The sequence below is a fragment of the Phyllopteryx taeniolatus genome, unplaced genomic scaffold (genome assembly GCF_024500385.1).
Source record: "Phyllopteryx taeniolatus isolate TA_2022b unplaced genomic scaffold, UOR_Ptae_1.2 contig_28, whole genome shotgun sequence".
Taxonomy (NCBI): domain Eukaryota; kingdom Metazoa; phylum Chordata; class Actinopteri; order Syngnathiformes; family Syngnathidae; genus Phyllopteryx; species Phyllopteryx taeniolatus.
The window spans coordinates 553,177-572,403 of NW_026903206.1; the positions used below are offsets into that span (position 1 = coordinate 553,177).

Here is a 19,227-nt window from a genome sequence, read left to right on the forward strand (position 1 = left end):
TGGCGGCTCAGAACCCATCCATCCATCCATTTTCTGAGCCGCTTCTTCTCACTAGGGTCGCGGGCGTGCTGGAGCCTATCCCAGCTATCATCGGGCAGGAGCCGGGGTACACCCTGAATTGGTTGCCAGCCAATCGCAGGGCACATACAAACAAACAACCATTCACACTCACATTCACATTCACATTCACACCTATGGGCAATTGGGCAGAAAACCCACGCAGGCACGGGGAGAACATGCAAACTCCACACAGGCAAGGCCAGGATTCAAACCCCTGTCCTCAGAACTGTGAGGCAGACGCTCTAACCAGTCGTCCACTGTTCCGCGACATTATGACTTATCATTTGTAAATATTCAATTCTGCTTCTGAGTTGGTTACTTGGTGGGCTGGTCTGTCAAAAACTGCATGTCCGCTATTGGGAATAACATCCACCACAGTTTCCATAGTGTAGTGGTTATCATGTTCGCCTAACACGTGAAAGGTCCCCAGTTCGAGACTGGGTGGAAGCACCTTGTGTGTCGTCTTTCTTCCTTGTCAGGAGTGTTGAAGTGGGAATCAGGACAGAGAGGCTGGAGACCAAATATGTTGAACTCAGGCCCACGATGTAGTTATATTTGGCCCGCAAGACCATATTAAATGTGTATTAGAGCTGGCCTGCCAGTATATAGCACATGTGCCACTAATATTACAAATCCCAGAATGCTTTGCTCATGTGTTGGGCCATCAGTCGAGACCGGCGAGCGCCCCTTACCTTTCTGTTGCTGTCGTTAGCAACTATGCTACCGGTCTCCTCGAGCAAATTTCCACTTTCCTTTCCCAAAAACGAAAGATGGAAAAGGGTGAAATTCCAAGACAGGTGGGAGGCAGATTGTCTGTTCCCTAAAGTAAAAGATAGACCTGTTTGTCGTGTGCGGAGCAACGTGGCTGTAACAAAGAATATAACATCATTGAATTCATATTTTTATTTTTTTAATGCCCTTTATCAACTCGTAGGCAGGGTCTGTTAATAGTTTGAAGTTTGGATTTTAAGCACATTCTTATTTTTTGGGTTGTTTTGTTGTTGGCCTTTGAAAAAAGATTTACGTCAAAAAGAAAGGTAGTTGGAGGTAGATAAATAGAAGATGGAGAGACAGAAGAATTCTCTATTTAAATACAAATCAACAAACAAATACCACTGATGAATTTGATCACAAATTTGATTTCTCGTGTTTATAATATTAAAGTTTGTTTATTCCAGATTCAGTGTTTAAGCAAAATTGAAGTTTGTTGTCAATGATAAACTTTAACATTACATTTCTGCAGAAAAGGGAAACATGCACCTCGCAGTGATTTTTCATGAAATATCGAGTTTGGCACTCGACGGCCCAATTTTTAATTTTGGGCAACCGTGAATTTGAGTTTGACACCCCTGTAGTGTTGACTGAAAGTGTGCATATCTTTTAACTTATTTATTTATGTTTTTTCTTGTTTAATTTTGAATGAAAGGCCAATATATTTTTTTTTTCCACATGGATATCATATTTGTGTGTTAATTTCCAGTTTTAATGTGTAAAAGTGTAAGATATGCTGCTTCTAATTAACATTACAAGATGCCCTCTGAAACAAATGTTGTGCTGCTGTTGATTGTTTCCTGTTTTTCCTTTTTTTCCCTCCCTCTTCCATCTCCTCAGACAAGGCCTTCAACCCTGTTCCTCTACCTGCACCTGACCATGACACCAAGAGACAGACCTGCTCTCAACCCCAGGAGACGTGGGATCTGGGGCCGTGGCCGGTGCGCAGAGCGGGCGACACCGCCGCTTGACGAGCAGCTCTCGTGGCACTCTCTGACCGAGGGCAGCCGGACGGCCAGCGTTCCGGCGGTGAAGATGGAGCCGGCCGTCACGTGCGGAAGCGAGGACCCGGCGGCCCTCTCTTTCACACGGCCTTCCCGGGCAAGTACGTTTATTGCCCAACCAACATTGACACTCTGAATAAGGGCATGGACAGGGAGAGGACCTGGTTCCAATTTCAGGCATCCCCCATCTATGGCACAGCAACAGCGATGGATGGACAGTCGTAAATGACTGTGTGCTTGTGTGAAATTTGTTTTTATACATAGTGTGTGTGTGTCTGTAATAGTGCAAATTCTGCATGGGTGTAATGTTCTTTTTTTTACTGTATGTTCATTGCAGTATCTTTTGTCATGTTGGTTCTTGTTAAAGTGGCACGAACCAGATAGAGTTTTTTTTCTAAATACATTAAATGTTTGAAGACAAGTGCTGAATGCACATGCAAAGACATAATATAGTGCTGAATTGTTGAGCTGGAGCTTATGCATCTTTTTCACCATTTTAAATTTCCTGAGTGTGTCTTCATCAGTGTGACGTCATGTCATGCCACTATCTGATAGGGGATCTAAGAGGCAGTCTGCTTGTGATCCTCCACAGTGGCCCAGATTGGCAGTTTTTTTCACTTCGGCCATTTCTCGCTTTAAAGTGTGAGCATTTTGTTTTTGGAAGGTTTCCAATGGATTAAAGACATTTCAGTTCTTTTTAATGGGGGAAATGGATTTGATAGACAAATTGAGTCACTCTCACTGTTTGAAGAGGTGTATTTTATTAAGGATCACATATCCACTTTACAGTTTACTACCAAAAGTAGAAGTTTCTTTACTGTCATAAATCGGCAATGCCGTAAGGGCAGATCCCACAAAATAGACTCCAGGTCAGAGGTCCGAACAATTTTAATTATATGGGAGAGCATGTGATGGCGAGACATACAAAACTAAAGGAACTCACAACCAGAGAGAATCAAAAACAGATAACGCAGGGAGACACGACAAACGGTCCGTGTGGTATAATCATATTGAGCCTAAATTTGGACAGCGGTCAGAACGGCGGCAAACACGGGGCAAAACGAGTGAATATTCCGACGCCCACACACTGTCACGGTGCCCCCTAAAAAGGCTGATGATTACAATGCATGACAGGTGCGTCACCGATGTCCACGCCCACCCAGACACTGCAACGTAAAGAAAAACAACTTGAAACACAGGGCCATGACAGTATCCCCCCCTCAAAGGACGCCTCCTGGCGGACCACCCGGCTTCTGCGGGTGGAGAGAGTGGAAAGCCGGAGAAGGGACGGATCTAGGATCCAAGAGCAGGGAACCCAGGAACGCTCCTCAGGGCCGTAACCCTCCCAGTCGACCAAATACTGCACACCCCTGCCCCTTCTTCTGGAATCCAATAGTTCACCCACCGTGTACACTGGCTCACCATCAACCATCCGCGGAGGAGGCACCGCTGGAGGACACAGGGGGCTGGAGGAAAACGGTTTGAGCAAGGAGACATGGAATACCGGGTGAACTTTCATGGTGGGAGGGAGCCGAAGTTTAACTGCCACCGGGTTAACAACAGAGTCAATTTCGAAAGGACCAATATACCGAGGACCCAGTTTTTTAGAACCCCCGGCCAAATGCAAATCTCGTGTGGACAACCAGACCTTCTCACCAGGACGGTAGGGAGGAGCTGAGATCCGATGACGATCAGCTAACTGCCTGTTGCGAGCCTCAGTACGGGACAAGGCCGCCCTTGCATCCCGCCACACCCGATGAGCCCTTCGGAGATGGACCTGTACAGACGGGACGACCACCTCCCTCTCCTGAGAAGGGAACAACGGCGGCTGGTAACCGTATGCAGTCATGAATGGCGACCGTCCAGTAGCAGAGCAAACGAGGGTGTTATGCGCATATTCCACCCAAGGCAGGTGAGAAGACCACGAGGAAGGGTGCTGATGGCAAACACAGCGAAGAGCAGCCTCCACATCTTGATTCGCCCTCTCAGCCTGGCCGTTGGTCTGCGGTTGGAAACCGGATGAACGACTGGAGGACGCCCCCAGCGCTTTGCAGAACAACCTCCAGATCCGAGAGACGAACTGCGGCCCCCTGTCAGACACCAGATCAGCAGGAATACCATGAACTCGGAAGACATGGTCGACAAGGAGCTTAACAGTCTCAAAGGAGGACGGCAGCTTCGGCAGAGCAACGAAATGGGCCATCTTGGAAAATCTGTCGACAACACTCAGGATGACTGAGTTCCCTCCAGACAGCGGAAGGCCCGTGATGAAGTCCAAGGCGACGTGGGACCAGGGGCGGGAAGGAAAGGGCAGTGGACGAAGAAGACCAGCTGGAGGACGATGGGATATCTTGCTACGGGCAAACACTGAGCATGCCGAAACATATTCTTTAACGTCCCTGCGTAGTCCCTGCCACCAGAACCGTTGGGAAATGAGGAAAAGTGTCCGACTGACCCCAGGATGGCAAGCGACTCTAGAAGTGTGTCCCCACTTCAACACCTCTGGACGTAAAACGACCGGAACAAACAATTTGCCATCAGGAACACCTCCCGGGGCCTGGACGTCCCTCCCCGCCTCCTCCACCTCCCACTGAAGCGCTCCCACCACCCGGGTCCCAGGTAGAATGGTCTCCACAACAGGCTGAACAGCAGCCGGGCCATGCAGCCTAGCCAAGGCGTCAGGTTTGCCGTTCTTCAACCCAGGGCGGTAAGTGATGATGAAGTCGAAACGGGTAAGGAACAGGGCCCAACGTGCTTGACGGGGGTTGAGTCTTTTAGCAGTCCGGAGGTAAGACAGGTTCTTGTGGTCGGTGAAAACTTGAAAAGGTTCCTTCGTACCCTCCAGCCAATGCCTCCAATCCTGCAGTGCCAGGACAATGGCCAGCAGCTCTCTATTTCCCACATCGTAATTGGCCTCTGCAGGGCTCAGGCGCCTAGAGAAGAAGGCGGAGGGGTGTAGCCTCTGGTCGACTGGGGACCTCTAGGACAGGACCGCCCCCACACCTGAATCAGATGCGTCCACCTCGACAACAAAAGGAAGGTCAGGATTAGGATGATCCACAAACAATTGTTTAATATGATCAAAAGTCACTTCTGCCTTAGGGGTCCATACAAATGGTATCTTATTGGAAGTAAGTCTAGTCAGAGGTTCCACTTTAAGGCTGTAATCACGGATAAATCGCCTATAAAAATTAGCAGAACCCCAAAAACCTCTGCAACTGCTTCCTAGACGTTGGAGTTGGCCAATCAACCACAGCCTGGATCTTGGCTGGATCGGCCCGAAGCTGGCCCTTCTCCACAATGAACCCCAAAAACTGTACCGACTCCGTATGGAACTCACACTTCTCAGCCTTGACGTAAAGACGGTTTTCCATCAAGCGCTGCAACACCATGCGGACATGTTGGCGATGTTCACGTAAATCACGGTAAAAGATTAAGATGTCGTCCAAATACACAAAACAGAATACATTTATCATGTCCCGGAGCACATCATTAATAAGACACTGAAACACAGCGGGTGCATTAGTGAGTCCAAAAGGCATGACTAAGTACTCAAAATGACCTAATGGAGTATTGAACGCAGTCTTCCACTCATCTCCCTCCTTCATCCGCACCAGGTGATAGGCATTTCGCAGATCTAATTTTGTGAACACCTTTGCAGATTGTAAAGGGGCAAACGCCGAGTCCAACAGCGGGAGAGGATACTTATTTTTTATCGTGATGTCGTTAAGACCCCGGAAATCGACACAGGGTCGCAGGGTCCCGTCCTTTTTATCGATAATAAAAAATCCGCCGCCCACTGGCGAAGATGAGGGACAAATCAACCCAGCAGCTAGCGAAGTGGAAATATAATTCTTTAATGCCTCTTGCTCAGGCTTGGGAATCTGATACAGCCTCGCACATGGTAGTGGAGCCTCGGGAATCAACTCTACGGAACAGTCGTATGGACGATGCGGAGGCAAAGACTGGGCGCGATCCTTACTGAACACTAGTTGCAAATCATGGTACTCAGCCGGTACTTTAGCCAAATCGATGTGCTCGTCTTGAACACGGGGGGTGGTAGTCAACATGGCAGACTGCAGACAATGAGAATGACAAAATAGGCTCCAATTCACAATCTGTAGTTGATCCCAATTAATATCTGGATTATGAAATTTTAACCACGTTAATCCCAGCACAACTGGAGCAGATTGACAGGGCATTACAAAAAATCGCCGCGATTCAATGTGGTTACCCGAGAGCTTTAAACACAGTGGAGCCGTAATGTGTGTTGTAACCGCCAGGAGACGCCCATCCAAATCAAGAACTTTTCTCGGTTTGCTAAGTCTGTACAGTGGACAATTTATAGTCTCTATCACACAGGAGTCCACAAAATACTCATCAGCTCCGGAGTCAATTAACGCGGAAACCTTCACACTGCCGCCAAATCCCGATACTTCGCCCGGCAATTGTAGTCTCTTGTTCGATCCAGTTCTCAATTCACCGGGTACCAAGTCTTCATCAAAATACTCACACGATGAGACGTTCTTTCCGGAGGCAGAAGGTGCTGTCACCACCACCTGGCCGCTCTGCTTGGAACGTGTAGCGTCACTTCCCCGTGAAGGTCTTGCCATGCAGGTGGATACCTTGTGTCCTGGTCGGCCGCAGTACAGACACGCCCCACTCTCATGCGTCTCCGACGTTCCGTCTCCGCCAGTCGCCCCCCGCCGAGTTGCATCGGCTCCTCCACGGCTCCCTCGTCGACGCCGAGGTGGATGGGGGAACACAGGCGGAGTCTTCCATGGCGGACGAAGAATGTCCCGGGGAAGCGGACTCAAAAAAAATGCGCCGTTCATCCGCCCGCTCGCGCTGCCGTTCCCTCAGTCGATTGTCCAGTCTAATGGCTAGTCCGATCAGCTCCTCCAAATTAGTGGTCTCGTCCCGGGCCGCCAACTCATCTTTGAGGGCAGGACAGAGTCCCCGACGAAAAATGCCGCTCAACGCAACATCGTCGAATCCACTCTCTGCTGCCAGGATGCGGAACGAAATGGAATATTCGGCTACTGACAAGTCCCCCTGGGAATGGTCCAACAACCGACTACCGGCTTCCTTGCCCTTGACGGGGTAATCAAAAACTCTCCTCAGTTCAGATACGAATGCCGGGAAGGAGGAACGTAACGCTGGATTGGCGCTGCTGACCGCCATCGCCCACGATGCCGCCTGACCCGTAAGTAGACTCATTATAAAAGCCACCTTCGTCTTATCCTGGGCATACGTGACCGGTTGTTGGTCAAATACTAGGGTACATTGATAAATAAATTGACCGCAGCCGCCGAGCTCCCCAGCATAACGAGGTGGATTTGGGAGACAAGCTTCCCTGTGGCACCGCGGCCACCGTGTTGGTGGCGGGTGCTCTTGCCAGAACCGGAGGTAATCCAAGTGCACACACCTGATCAACCCGAGAACTCAGTGTACTGAGATGGGTCGTTAACGCCGTAATTGCCTCCCTGAGCTCGTGTAACGATGTCTCGTGTCTACCTACCAAATGTCCCTGACTTGTCAACGCGTGGCGAAAAGAGTCGGAGTTTGTGGAATCCATTTCTGGTCGGAATATTCTGTCATAAATCGGCAATGCCGTAAGGGCAGATCCCACAAAATAGACTCCAGGTCAGAGGTCCGAACAATTTTAATTATATGGCAGAGCATGTGATGGCGAGACATACAAAACTAAAGGAACTCACAACCAGAGAGAATCAAAAACAGATAACGCAGGGAGACATGACAAACGGTCCGTGTGGTATAATCATATTGAGCCTAAATTTGGACAGCGGTCAGAACGGCGGCAAACACGGGGCAAAACGAGTGAATATTCCGACGCCCACACACTGTCACGGTGCCCCCTAAAAAGGCTGATGATTACAATGCATGACAGGTGCGTCACCGCCACGCCACGCCCACCCAGACACTGCAACGTAAAGAAAAACAACTTGAAACACAGGGCCATGACATTTACAGTCTATTTTAATCAATCCGCCACTTAGTTGATATTGACATCACAAAACAGACGAAGAAAGTATGGGTTTTAATGGTCAATTTTTCACTAACGAGTTCATTTGATGTATTATTTTGCTCGAGAAAATTAAACACTGTCATTTCCAATAATGATACGTTTTGGAGCAATTGGTAAGTAACTAATTCCCTTTTGAAAGCCCCTTTTTCATCGCCAAAATCAAAAAATTGAAAAGCACTGGCATAGAAGGTGTAGGAAAAGGAATGTACTACACTATCAAGTGGCAGTAATTGGTCATATTTTATATATCGTAGCTGTAGCGTTTATTGGGAGACATCAAATTGTGGGTAATTAAAAAGAAAACGATGAGTTGGAAGCAGCGCCTGCGTCACTTCCAGTTATCGTACTTTGAAATTACAGCGTTATAAATCAAGATATTTGATCGATATGAGGGGCAAGACGTCGTATTTTTACAAATTTAACTTGAGGCGAAATGATGACAAACCTTTATAATCAGTCTCTTATCGGAAGGTGGCTACATTCTAGGAACTTTGAGTTGTAGACTTTCTAGAGGTTTCGTTCCAAGCCCAAACACACACATAATCAATGCAAGGGGCGAATTTGATAGAAAAGTTTCTAATAAACAGGGGTTTCTACAGGATGAAACACAGACAAACAAAAAAAAAACAAGGTATCTACGAACATTGGCGAAGGAAGGGATTTGTGACGTGAGATGAGCAGAATGGGCGTGTAGTGAATGCATATATCTGAGGACTCCTGGTCTCGTTAACATAATCCCAAATATGCACTAATCTGTACTTTGAGTAGACAGCAATGTTGGATTTACGTGTCCAAGGCAGGGAGGAAAAACAGGAGGCCGATGAGTTCTCAGGCGGGACGTCTCTTGGGGTGACGTTCGGAGCGGGCGCGTTGCTTCCGCCTCTGTTCCCTCAGACTGAGTTCGGGCCCCCAAGCAGGTTGGCTCGGAGCGCTTGCAGGAAGCGGCAGCCGGGGATCGTCCGATGTGTCCTTGCCACCTCGGGTGAGGTGGGCGTCCTGCCTGTGCGGTCGTCGACGAGTTGGTCGGGGTGACCATAAAGGCTTCTGCACCAAGACTCCAAAAACTTCTCTAACTCCTCCCAGCTCCGGCCCCTTTTATGGCCGGAGCTGGTCGAAAAGGGGGGTTTACCCCCGCTCCCTCGTCTTCTACCATCTTTGCGAATACCGAGGGGCTGGACTGCCTTTTGGCGTTACTTTTCCATTCTAGGATTATTTTGTGGTTTAAAACCATCCATCCATCCATTTTCTGAGCCGCTTCTCCTCACTAGGGTCGCGGGCGTGCTGGAGCCTATCCCAGCTGTCATCGGGCAGGAGGCGGGGTACACCCTGAACTGGTTGCCAGCCAATCGCAGGGCACATCGAAACAAACAACCATTCGCACTCACAGTCATGCCTACGGGCAATTTAGAGTCTCCAATTAATGCATGTTTTTGGGATGTGGGAGGAAACCGGAGTGCCCGGAGAAAACCCACGCAGGCACGGGGAGAACATGCAAACTCCACACAGGCGGGGACGGGGATTGAACCCCGCACCTCAGAACTGTGAGGCTGACGCTCTAACTGTCATGGTCTGTGTTTTGGGTTGTGTTTAGTTTTGTTCCAAGTTTTCCTGTGTTCCATGTTTGTCGTGTGCTCATTAGGTTGTTGTGTCCACCTGTTCTCGTCTATTTTGTGTCGACCAATCAGCTCTCTCCAGCCACTCGTGTCTTGTCCAGGTGTTCCTCGTTGTCTCGTCAATTTGTTTGTATTTAGTTCCCTGGGTTCTTTCAGTCCTTGTCGGTTCATTGTCGTTGTCACATGTCTTGCCATGTCATAGTCGGCAGTTGTTTTTGTCATAGTCGGCAGTTGTTTTTGTCATAGTCGCCTGTTGTTTTTGTCATAGTCGCCAGTTGTTTTTGTCATAGTCGCCTGTTGTTTTATCATTGTGATTAAATATTATTATTTTGAGATTCCCGCACTCCTGCCTTGCCTCCCTGCTTCCCTGCAATTGGGTCCACCATGTTCTTGCCTTGCGTTCCTCGCCGTCGCCCTAACCATGTTCATGACAGAATGAACCGACCAGAACAGGACCCAGCGGGAAGAACATGGCGTCACCCTGGACGCCACCAAACTGCCTCCCACCGTCCTCAGCCTGCCATCCATACCTACCCTCCTCCAGTAAGCCCTATCATTCAGTCTTTTCTGTCCTTTTCCTCGGGTCCCCCCACTTGTCCTAGTTATTCACCATGCCCTACTATTGTACATCCACATGTTTCTTTAGATTCAGATTTTTCTGATTGTGAAGATGGCCCTGATTTAGTTAACCTCCTGTCGGATTCTGACTCTGACACAGATTTAGATTTTTCTGGTTCCTTCCCTAGTTTATCCCGTCCTCGTCAGTTTTTGTCACGTTTCCAACCCCAGTGAGTCCAAATCCTTTCCCTCTGACCTTTTCTTGGGCACCCGTTTGGCCATCTACCCGGGACCGCCGCGTGGTGGCCAACGGAGGCGCCCAAGTAAAGGTCAAATTTTGCCCCCTCGTTTTTTCCCCCCTGTTCACAAATCACTTGATTTTTCACCTGTTCCCACACGTTGTTCCACGGATCCTATCAAGTCACGTCTAGTCAAACCTGCCCCCAAGCCATGTTCAGTACCAGCCATTTTTCCTAGTTCACCTTCCCGAGACCTTGTGCACTCTTCCACTCCCATACCCTCTACTCCCAGACCTCAATGGCGGCAGGCTGAGGAAGCGACTGCAGCTCCCGTTCCGGCTAATCGGCAGCTGCGCCAGGCTCCCGTTTCGGCTCCTCGGCAGCTGCGCCAGGCTCCCGCACCGGCGGCGCTCGTCCAGCGGCCGCCACCCGTCCTTGCTCCGGCGGCGCTCGTCCAGCGGCCGCCACCCGTCCTTGCTCCGGCGGCGCTCGTCCAGCGGCCGCCACCCGTCCTTGCTCCGGCGGCGCTCGTCCAGCGGCCGCCACCCGTCCTTGCTCCAACGGCGCTCGTCCAGCGGCCGCCACCCGTCCTTGCTCCGGCGGCGCTCGTCCAGCGGCCGCCACCCGACCATGCTCCGGCGGCGCTCGTCCGGCGGCCGCCACCCGTCCTTGCTCCGGCGGCGCTCGTCCAGCGGCCGCCACCCGACCCTGCTCCGGCGGCGCTCGTCCAGCGGCCGCCACCCGTCCTTGCTCCGGCGGCGCTCGTCCAGCGGCCGCCACCTGACCCTGCTCCGGCGGCGCTCGTCCAGCGGCCGCCACCCGTCTTTGCGCCGGCGGCGCTCGTCCAGCGGCCGCCACCCGACCTTGCTCCGGCGGCGCTCGTCCAGCGGCCGCCACCCGTCCTTGCTCCGGCGGCGCTCGTCCAGCGGCCGCCACCCGTCCTTGCTCCGGCGGCGCTCGTCCAGCGGCCGCCACCCGTCCTTGCTCCGGCGGCGCTCGTCCAGCGGCCGCCACCCGTCCTCGCTCCGGCGGCGCTCGTCCAGCGGCCGCCACCCGTCCTCGCTCCGGCGGCGCTCGTCCAGCGGCCGCCACCCGTCCTCGCTCCGGCGGCGCTCGTCCAGCGGCCGCCACCCGACCCTGCTCCGGCGGCGCTCGTCCAGCGGCCGCCACCCGACCCTGCTCCGGCGGCGCGCGTCCAGCGGCCGCCACCCGACCCTGCTCCGGCGGCGCGCGTCCAGCGGCCGCCACCCGACCCTGCTCCGGCGGCGCGCGTCCATCGGCCGCCACCCGACCCTGCTCCGGCGGCGCGCGTCCATCGGCCGCCACCCGACCCTGCTCCGGCGGCGCGCGTCCAGCGGCCGCCACCCGTCCTTGCTCCGGCGGCGCTCGTCCAGCGGCCGCCACCCGTCCTTGCTCCGGCGGCGCTCGTCCAGCGGCCGCCACCCGACCACGCTCCGGCGGCGCTCGTCCAGCGGCCGCCACCCAACCCTATTGCCTGGCCCCTGCATTACCATTGGGTTCGGCACCGTGGCCGTCCGCCTGAATGGCCCTGTAAAGACCCTGGTGCTTGGCGTCCTGGACGACCTCCTGAACCGCTCAGCCAAGCACCTCACCTCGGGTGGCCTGGATGGCCACCAGATTGACCTGAGGGGTGGACTCTGTACCCTCCTCCAGGCCCCCTTCCGCCCACCCTGGGTTGATGACTTTTTGGTTGTTGTTTGGGGAACGTCTGGGATCCGTTCCTTTAGAGGGGGGGTACTGTCATGGTCTGTGTTTTGGGTTTGGGTTGTGTTTAGTTTTGTTCCAAGTTTTCCTGTGTTCCATGTTTGTCGTGTGCTCATTAGGTTGTTGTGTCCACCTGTTCTCGTCTATTTTGTGTCGACCAATCAGCTCTCTCCAGCCACTCGTGTCTTGTCCAGGTGTTCCTCGTTGTCTCGTCAATTTGTTTGTATTTAGTTCCCTGGGTTCTTTCAGTCCTTGTCGGTTCATTGTCGTTGTCACATGTCTTGCCATGTCATAGTCGCCAGTTGTTTTTGTCATAGTCGCCTGTTGTTTTATCGTTGTGATTAAATATTATTATTTTGAGATTCCCGCACTCCTGCCTTGCCTCCCTGCTTCCCTGCAATTGGGTCCACCATGTTCTTGCCTTGCGTTCCTCGCCGTCGCCCTAACCATGTTCATGACACTAACCAGTCGGCCACCGTGCCGCCGGTTTAAAACCAGTGGAACAAAATATTAATTATTGGATTTAAGATAACGAGACCATTTTCCCACCCTGCATTGTTCCACGCTCATTCTCTTTCATAATGAATGTTTCAACTGTTATGTGGTGTGGAGAGCATCACTATTTTCATGTGACATTTGTGGTGTGGGGTGAGACATTCCATGGTTCAGTTAACAACAGATTTGACGTTAGACATTCAAGTTTGCAGCAATACAGTCACTAGTGGCGTTCATGTAAAGTTTTTAAAATATTGACTCCCAGTTGAGTCACAGACTGTCTTATGAACCCCTGTCTGTAGTGATCTTTCCGTCGCCCGTGGGTGTCGCTGTTGCCCGTTCCAACTCCCAAGTAGCAGCTCTCAGCAGGGCAGAGGCGTTGCTGCCGGTCCAATCCTTCGACTGGCGGGGAGTTAATTAACTTAGCATTGGGGGCGAACCCAGCATCCGTGGGTCTCCCCTTTGAAGTCCCGGGCAGACGTGATTACCTTAGCGTCGACATGGCAAAGCAAATGTCTGTGTCTTGTTGACGATAGTTTATTGCGTTAATCTGTTTAGAGTCTGCGTGTAATTTAGAATTAATCCATTCTCTATAAGTTCAGTTACATATTTTTGATGTTTAAAAAACACGACCACCACTTTATTCATGCGGGATGCATGTGAGATATGCATATATCCCACCTGTTCACCAACAGCCAGAAGCACTTGCTCCACAGTGAAGCTAGGCTGTGGCACAATCCGCACGCCGTGCCTCAGAGACGGTGGCGTCTCAGGCGACGCCATCCTCACCACGAGGCACGGACAAAATCTTACGAAAAAAAGACTAACCTCTATTTATACACCAAAAGCCTACACTGTGAAGATACAATAATCACACTGTGAGAAAACATGTATTTACATAAATATACAAAATTATTCTTCCAACTCTTCCTCACACTTCTCTGAAACACACCACTACAGAAGAAGAAGAAGAACAACAACAACAACAAGAATGTGGTTAATACGTCTCCTTTCCCTTCTCGCCATGCGGGAGGAGGAACGATCGTGCTTCAGCAAATCTTCCTGAATTTCCGATTGGAGTCGTCTCGTGCACGTTGAAACTTCTTGGCCTAGCTTAGTTTAGCTTAGCTTGCTAACAAAGAGACGCGTTTGTGATCAACACTTCCCTCCGCAGAGATCAAGCGTGAGGTAAAGTTCTTCTTTCCGCCACCTACTAATAAGGAGTGGACCACAATATCTAATACTAGCACTTAAATGTGGTGAACAAAAAGAACAAAAATCAAAACACCAACAATTACATACTATTAGCTCTGTTTGTCTGAGATACTGAAGTAATATCCTGTAACAATTATTTTCTGAATCATTTATTATCTTAATCGGAAATCTGAATCCTTTTGAAGAATGTCTATAATGTTTCAACAATCCCCCCAACACACAGATTACCTGCCTTCTTTTTGTCTCATGTTTCTTACAATGCATATTTACACATTATGCTGTTTTCTTGTTGTTGATTTTGGTGCTTTGCCATTTTAAATCACGTACTGTTTAACCCACAATTTCCAAATCTGAATCTTCATATAATTGTTTCTCATGTCCGATTATCACTTGCCTTTCTCATCCCTCCAACGTAGAGCAGAAAGTGTTGTGATCGTCGTGTGAAAATGAGTGCAAGAAGGACAGCAGAGTACGAGGAGGAACTTCGTGGACCAAAAGACGAGAACGAGCCACAACGTCAACTACTGGACGCTGTGTTCAATCTGCAGCATCGAACTGTGTTACGCGGAGCAGGTTGGTTCACTTGTTGCATCCATTCTAACTTTAATGATATTTCTGTTTTTATTTACGTTCCCGTTTGATGATGCATTTAACATAACATTATTAGCATCCAATAATGTGAACGATGTGGGTCTGTGGCAGTTGTAGAACTACGTGGTGGCCGCTGCCACCCCGACGGCCAACCCCCGACTCAAAAAAACAGTTAACAATTCTGTTAGCCTTCCATACAGGAGTAAAGACGCCATCACGCACGTACTCTCGTTCCGCAGTGTGCACGTGTGGACCAGCTGACATCCATCGAATTCTTGGCTTGCAAGTGCTATTAATCGGCTACATCTTTCTCACCATTCTGAGTAAAGGTGCCAGGTATCATGAAAGGTTGCATAGTACCGTATTTTCACGACTGTATTAAAAGGCGCAGTCTCAGTTGCGGGGTCTATTTCGATATTTAACACATACATAAGGCACACTGTATTATTGGGCGCAGGCATGGTAAAACATACGCTAGCTTAAAACATACGCTAGCATGCATGCTAGCATATGTTTTTAAAAAGGCAGCGGGAGCAAAACTGAGTTCGGTCTGAAGGAACCTGTTTTAAAAACTCCTAACTCCCGTGGTTCCAAGCGTGTTCGTTTTCGTGAAAGAACTTCGTTCACAACAATGTATAAAAACCAACCAATTTATTCCTGACAGAGGAGTCTATACATTTGCAGAGCTGTGGGTTCGTAACTACCCTATCTTATCCTTAGCAGATAAAGTAGTTGAAGTACACTATCTGACTCTACCCCAGACTTTATACAATGTTTCAAAACAGGCCAGTATGGAATCGCTGTCGTCTGATTGGTCCGTAATCTGACGTCATTGTTGTTCTGCGGACCATCTGATCTGGCTCCAGACACCGCCTCCAGGTGTCGCCTGCCGATGTCTCCTGCATTCAATGTTTATAGTGGCTCCCCGCAGTTCCATTCTTCCTTGACATCTGTCTCCAAATACCTCCCGATGGGGGCAAAATACCCCCCGATGGGGGCCTTCCTGCAATATACTCCTATACTCCAATACACATTCTCTTCCAAACTAGTTAGAATTACCTATTAGAATATAAAGTATTCTATATTCCCTTCAGGTCGTACTTTATTGAAGTATTTAACAATGTACTCACGTTATTTTTTGATCAATCCACATCCACAAATCCATCACAGTCCTCATCTTCTGTATCCGAAATGAGCAGCTGGGCAAGTTCTGCATCAAACATGCCGGGTTCCCTCTCGTCATTGTCCGAGTCAGTCCCGTTGCCGGGGGACTGTTCAGCAATGATGCCGGTTTTCACGAAACCTCGGACAACCGTCAAAGCAGATACCTTAGCCCAGGCATCCACAATCCATTCACATATGGTGGCGTAACTTGCCCGGCGCGTCGTCTCCTTGACTTGAAGAAGCTCGTTTTCCTGCGTCCTCCACTTGTGAACCATGCATTCGTTGATCTTAAATTCTCTCGCGGCTGCTCGATTCACATGTTCCTCCGCGTAACTGATAGCTTGCAGTTTAAACTGTGCTTCGTAAAGCGTGTCTCTTCGTAGGTGACATTTTCGGGGTCCTTAGCCAAACCGATGTTGCACAATGCACATACTGCGCTATATACCTACTGGGGGCGTGCCTTTAGCGTCCTCTTTCACGCGCACCCTTCCCCCTTTAACGTCCTCAGTCATGGCCGCCTTCCTCTATATAAGCAGCGTGCCGGCAGGAAATGCTCCCAGTCAGTCAAGCGGAGCGCTCATCAAAGTCACACAACAACTTTTACAAATGTTGGAACTCGGTGCACACATAAGCTGCGCCGCATTATAAGGCACCCGTCCATTTTGGAGAAAATTTAAGACTTTTAAGTGCACCTTATGGTCGTGAAAATACGGAAGTTACTTTGCAGGTGTTCATAAAGCAGCACTTTTTTTTTTTTTGCCTGATACAAGTGCACGTTATAACTAAAGGGAGGGGGTGTCTTTTAACCTGAAGCACATTTGAACCAGAAAATAATACACTGTTTTGAAATAGGATACTGCATACATACAAAAGTAGAACTATACATATTGAGTACATTTACGTATTTGCATGACTACTAAAGTCATGATTAACTCTGTTTTAATTAGCCATAAGGGAGAGTTTTTTTTTTCTTTTTTCTTATGATGCTGTTGTTATTTATTTGGTTATAGGCAGGGGTGCGCATAAGTCGTGCCCAGGTGCACTGAAAATATTAAATGTGCACCCAGTTCGATTGCATGAGTGCACTTTTGGTGGCGGAGTGCAGCGGTAGACGACGGTCAAGTATAGTGAACGACTCGTTCAAACAATCCTTATTTCTTTATTTTAGTTATTTCTATTTTTTTAAACCTGTCCTGTTCAGCTGCATGGCCTTGCAGAATGGTGGATCTGTATGCCTTTGTGCTGGAATGGTTTTGCTGTGCAATAGGGGAATTTGAAATACTCCCTCTCCTTATTTTTATTTTTTTAATTATTCTGATGTTTATTGGAAATGCAGCTGGACAGAAAAGTGTTTTAGGGGACAGACAGAAGGACAGAGTGGACGAGGGGTTTAGGGGTAAAAACCACAGCAGAACAATAGTGAGACAGTCTAGATATTTGAACACAAGTAACATTGCACCTGTAATTTGTAGACTGGAGTTGGTGGACACCTGGTGAGGACATGCAATAACTAACCAAGACGAGAAGATAAGAGACGACAGAAAAAGGCAGAACAGAATGTGGGAAAATTAGCAAGGCAGTGCTACTGATGAGTGGCGCGGTGGGATTCTTTTTTAGTGTCTAAACACCTGTAAGAACCTGTGAGTTGATTAGTTAGTATAACCTGTGTTGTTGTTAGTGATCCCAGCACAAGCAATTAAAACCTATAGTGTGTCTGTCAAACTTATTAGTGAATGAACACCATATCACATCCATGTTAGTCAACTGGTGTACGGAGTTACTGAGCCGGCACATCGAGGAAGGGTGAGCCCAGCCCCTCCACCACCCACAAGGGGGGGGGGGGGGGGATGCAATTCAGCGAGTCCGTCCAGCATTGGACCCAACCAGAAGGACGCCACCAACCCCCCAAGACCCAGAGAGGTCCCGAGCCTGACCGGAGTGCCTCTTTTAACGAAGCAAACATTTATCTGAATACCCAATTATTTAATCATTTTAGTAGGATACTCATACGAAACTATTTGATATCTTCAGCCCTAATATTTTCACAGGTGTATGTGGACATAAATGGGAATTTGCTCATGAATTTTGGTGAACATCGGCTGTCATTTTTGGACATAAAGCGGCGTAACACGCTATATGTGGCAGGAAGTGGCTATATCTTCTTACCTCAAGGAAGCATTTCAACGGTCGATTATTATTATTATTTATTTATTTATTTTAACAACACCAAATTTTTCACAATCACCATTTTCACTCACTATTGTATAAAAAATACCCATCAAGACTTTGAATACAGGCAACGGGGAAATGTTTTCGTCTTCCGCCATCTACGTGACAGGCTGATGTCATTAAATTGATTTTCATTCAATAACTGGAGACAATGATTTGTTTGGGTTGACATTTCATACTAAGCTTGTAGCTCTGCTTTCTTTATGCCTCATCTCTTTAACCAACTTTCTGTTCCTTGTAATTACAGGGATTTAAAAAAGTTTGCTCTCCACTTCTACTACTAGCACAACTACAGTAAACCCCCCCTCCATCACAGGGGTTACGTTCCAGACACACATTTAAACAGTATTACTTATTATTATTATTATTATTAACAGTAAATATTGGTTAATTCGATTTTTTTCAGAGGTTGGGCATGTGGATGGATGACCACACAAATTATGCTTTTTACATGCTCAACAAAAGCGTATAAATAATTTTGGACTGTCCCGTGCTGAGCAAGTATGTTTTTGCCAGTTTCGATAGATGACACCCTTATAAATTTCTGATTTTTCATCATATTAAATAAGAGATTGACAGAGGTGGGTAGAGTCGCCAAATATTGTACTCAAGTAAAAGTACTGTTACTTTAGAATAATATGACTCAAATAAAAGTAAAAAGTAGTCATCCAAATAGTTACTTGAGTAAGAAAGCACTCAATGAAAAAAGTACTCAATAGTAACTTGTGAGTAACTTCTGATATTTGAAAAAAAAAAAAATTATGTCAAAGCATGAACATCAAGTAAAATAAAAAAATCATCATATATGGGAGTCGACATGTTTGCTATTTGCCTAACATTCAGTTCTCATACGCTCGTACTCGGCCTCATTGCAACATTTTCGACTATTTCACGTGTAGTATGTGGAGGACAATTTTGGAAACTGTCTGTAAAAAAAACAAAACTCGCGGCTGGATTTGTTGTCACTCCAAATGTAGATGTAATAACGGCGCCTGAGTCGACATGTTGCTTTCAGTCTGTGTTAGGGGCCGTCTACAAGTTACACATCCCAGGGTGACAAATGTGGAACAAATCATCCATCCATCCATTTTCTGAGCTGCTTCTCCTCAGTAGGGTCGCAGGCGTGCTGGAGCCTATCCCAGCTGTCATCGGGCCGGAGGCGGGGTACACCCAGGACTGGTTGCCAGCCAATCGCAGGCACATACAAACAAACAACCATTCGCACTCACAGTTACACCTACGGGCAATTTAGAGTCACCAATTAATGCATGTTTTTGGGATGTGGGAGGAAACCGGAGTGCCCGGAGAAAACCCACACAGGCACGGAGAGAACATGCAAACTCCACACAGGCGGGGCCAGGGATTGAACCCGGGTCCACAGAACTGTGAGGCTGACGCTCTAACCAGTCGTCCACCATGCCGCCTTGGAACAAATCAGCATATAGAAAATAAAAGAGGTTTATTTTCATTGTGTTTGCTGTAGTAGGTGGCCCGCAACCCATTGCCAACTACAA

At 48.7% G+C, this 19,227-nt stretch overlaps 1 non-coding gene across 1 annotated transcript; it reads left to right on the top strand.

Moving 5' to 3' along the window:
- The first annotated feature begins 437 nt into the window (after positions 1 to 437).
- Positions 438 to 510, top strand: trnav-aac (transfer RNA valine (anticodon AAC)). The gene has a single exon. It is a non-coding gene; the product is annotated as a tRNA-Val (tRNA).
- The last annotated feature ends 18,717 nt before the right edge of the window (positions 511 to 19,227 follow it).